We start from the raw sequence: 3,447 nt of genomic DNA on the forward strand, positions 1-3,447 counted from the left end.
CGCAGCGACTCAGTGGAAGAATGTTCACTCCTGATAAATCCTAAGAAGTCTCCCCGTAAGTGACCAGGAAAGTTTGCTGTTGGAGGTGATCTACTCGCCTGAGGTGATAGAATTAATCCATTCCTGGTCTTAACGTAGATCAGTATAGACCAAAACGGTAATAGCGATAAGTGGGTCCTGTAACCTATTAAGCGTCCAAAAATATATTTAATTTTCATCCTTAACTTTCTACTAAAACTGGAAGTAAAAGAAATATACTACTGCCTCCGGGTTCCTAATTAACAGAGAAATTATCGCACCGTAAAATATAAAATTTCTTCACCTGGTATACGCGTAACACTGCTAGTAGTTTTTCTCGATAAAACTGAAAAGACCAATCTTGAAATTCCAAACCTTTAAAGCAAGAATTCCGTTATTTTTTTTCAGTTAGCCTATAAACTCTTCATAGTTGTGATAAATGATTGATCCATGCCATCTTCCAGAAAATTTTGTCATAAGAGAAAATCTGATGGTACTGTAGTCGACAGTAGTCTCTAAGGGAATGTACTCTGCACAAGAGTGACAGATAGTCGGCAATTATTTCCGACGATGTCACACTGTAGGAAAGGGAGTATTTCCTGGAAGAAACACTGGCATGTTTCAGCAAGAAAGGTATGACATGACAACTAGAAGTTACACGTATTTTAATGTGAAGATTGATATTTAAAAATTCATAAAATTTAAATCTATTGTTTACAAAATATGCGAAATAAATATGTTTAAATGTTTAATTAAGGTAAAAATTTTTAAGGATTACTCATTTAATTTTCCTACTTAACTTTAAGAAACATTTTTGACTGTGGGAACAGGAAAACACTATATAATAGATGCATACTAGCTTCTGAAGAGAGTATGCTACTTACTTTATTCAACCATTCTACTATGTATAAATGGAATATAATCAGTGCCGGATTTACATATAAGCTAAACAAGCTGTAGGTTAAGGGTCCACTCTCTTAGAGACCTCAAAAAATAAAGGCAAAAACTGGATTTACATTTCCAAAATATAAGAGAAACAGAAAATAAGTGAAAATTTACATATAGCAACACTGCTTCTTGTTGTTAAGTCCTATGATCTAAGTGATGGGCCCCTTCTGCTAGCCTAATTTTTAAAATATTACTAATTTCTTCATTTATGTATCTAGAATGCCTGCGTTCATCTGGACATATAAAGGTCTCCATTACCTTCAATAGCTTAGTGCCCCACCAAAACCTAAAACCAACTCTGAATATACTATTAAGGAGGAACGAAGAAATTAAATTGAGTAATATTTGACAATAACTTTATTTTTCAATTATTTTAATCCAGAGATAGTCATTAAAAATTCAAATGTTGAATTTGTTTCGTGGCAATATTCGATTACTATACGGTATAAAAAAAAATGCTTCAACCGTAATATCCATATCCGTATCCAAGACCGTAGTATCCAACAGCTGGGTAACCATAACCAACTGCATAGCCTACAGCTGGATAAGCATAGCCAACACCATAAACTCCTCGCTTATCTCTAGAGGCTTCTCCAGCGAAGGCAACAGCCGCGAGGGCGAAGAGAGCGAAAAGAGCCTAGAGAAAAGGAAAAACATATTCAAAAAGTTATTTAAACATTATCGTATATTTGTTACGCTACTGCCATGCTTTTACTACAGAATAAATATGTTTTAGTTTATCTGCATATTATGCTATTCCATTTAACAAATTGCTATTTTTACTATTTACTATCTATTGAAATAATTCATTAATCGTTTTCTATATTTTTAATTTTTGCACTTTTTTCTCAAAATCAGGAAAATACACAGGACAGTAGGAGGAAATATACATCCTTGTGTTTTCTTTGTTTAAGCTATGTGGAAAATTGGTCCAAACAATGCCTTGTGTTTGGCAAAATTTTTACACATATTTCTAAAGGACTACTAGCCTGTCTCTAACATAAATTTAATGTTTTTTGTTGTCATTGTTGTTGTAGTACTGAAATAGATAATTCTGAATCATTTCAGTTTCATCGTTGAAACTTAATCTTTTGAGAATAAGCAAAATAAAACAAAGAAAATCAACGTTTACTTACCAAGAATTTCATGTTTGACTTTGTTGATATTGTTGTGTTGTCTTCTGACGAAAGATGTTCTATACAACAAACTATCCACTTTTATATGCTGAATTTGTCCTTGTGAATCTTTAATCTATAATGAAAATGTGGTCACATGTTCACTTTTCATTTACAGTTAGACCTAATTTCGTCTCCCCCTCTCTCCTCATAAAATTCTTCTAACATATTTTAATACTTCCACAATCCTTTCATGTCTTTCTAAACGTCATATTATGCTATATTAGAAAATTTAAAATTGCAACTGAAATGCCGGATATACACACACACATTGAATTATTTCCCATGATAAAAAAGTATTGTTTTCTCATGGTTTCCCTGAACCATGTAACAAATTGAAGGAGTGTCCCTTTTCAGCAATGAGGGCCAAAATGAGTATAGTTGCTTTGGAGTATGAGTATGTTCAAATACTGCTTTATACAGAAACTTTCGGGGATACGGACAAAATCTCGCGGCCGAAACATCGCCTCCCAAAATCTCGCCGGCCAAAACCTCGCGGGACAAAATCTCTCCGGACCAAAACCTCGCGTGACCAAAACCTCGCCGCCCAAAACCTCGCGGGACAAAATCTCGCCGTTCCAAAACCTCGCGCGGCCAAAACCTCGCCGCCCAAAACCTCGCGGGACAAAATCTCGCTGGACCAAAACCTCGCCGGGCCAAAACCTCGCCACCCAAAACATCGCGTGGCCAAAACCTCGCCGCGAATGAAACTTTTCTTTAAAATTTACCCAATGAGTTTCTTAATATGCAATTTCACATTTCAAATAATAATAATAATAATAATAATAATAATAATAATAATAATAATAATAATAATAAGAAGAAGAAGAAGAAGAAGAAGAAGAAGAAGATACAAAACATTGTGTGCGTGGGCTTTCTCGGGTTATTCCCGTTTCCTCCCACTTTCTTTATTCGATCATTTCCTTCATCCTGGTCATCTACGTCTCTTTTAACCTACAGGACATAATCAAGGGACGTCGTAAAAACTCATTTATCATTTCATACTTTCATAAATATTATTAGATTTTTGTTAAAATTTTAAGTTTTTGGATGTTCCAAAGTTCACGAAACTAACTCCGTTAGTTGTCATTACTTTCCTTATGCAGACTTTCTTTCCCTATAACCAGTTTAAAAACATCCTGTCGCCCTACCTTCACACTGAAATCCTCTAATACAGAAATAGAATTTTCATATGGTATCGCGGGACTTAGTCAAATACCAGTGATACTTCTTCTGAAACAGCGTCTTTTATACCATCATTCTTATCACCTGTTGGAACATTTACATTTTGGTCAGGCGAGATTTT

At 34.7% G+C, this 3,447-nt stretch overlaps 1 long non-coding RNA gene across 1 annotated transcript; it reads right to left on the reverse strand.

Annotated features, from left to right (window-relative positions):
* Positions 1-1,388: 1,388 nt before the first annotated feature.
* On the reverse strand, positions 1,389-2,143 carry LOC145694098 (uncharacterized). The gene is made up of 2 exons (XR_014132931.1): positions 2,103-2,143; positions 1,389-1,603 (listed from the first exon to the last, which is right to left on the reverse strand). It is a non-coding gene; the product is annotated as an uncharacterized LOC145694098 (long non-coding RNA).
* Positions 2,144-3,447: the final 1,304 nt, after the last annotated feature.

This window comes from Thermobia domestica, chromosome 9 (assembly GCF_964235325.1).
Source record: "Thermobia domestica chromosome 9, izTheDome1.hap1.1, whole genome shotgun sequence".
Lineage (NCBI taxonomy): Eukaryota > Metazoa > Arthropoda > Insecta > Zygentoma > Lepismatidae > Thermobia > Thermobia domestica.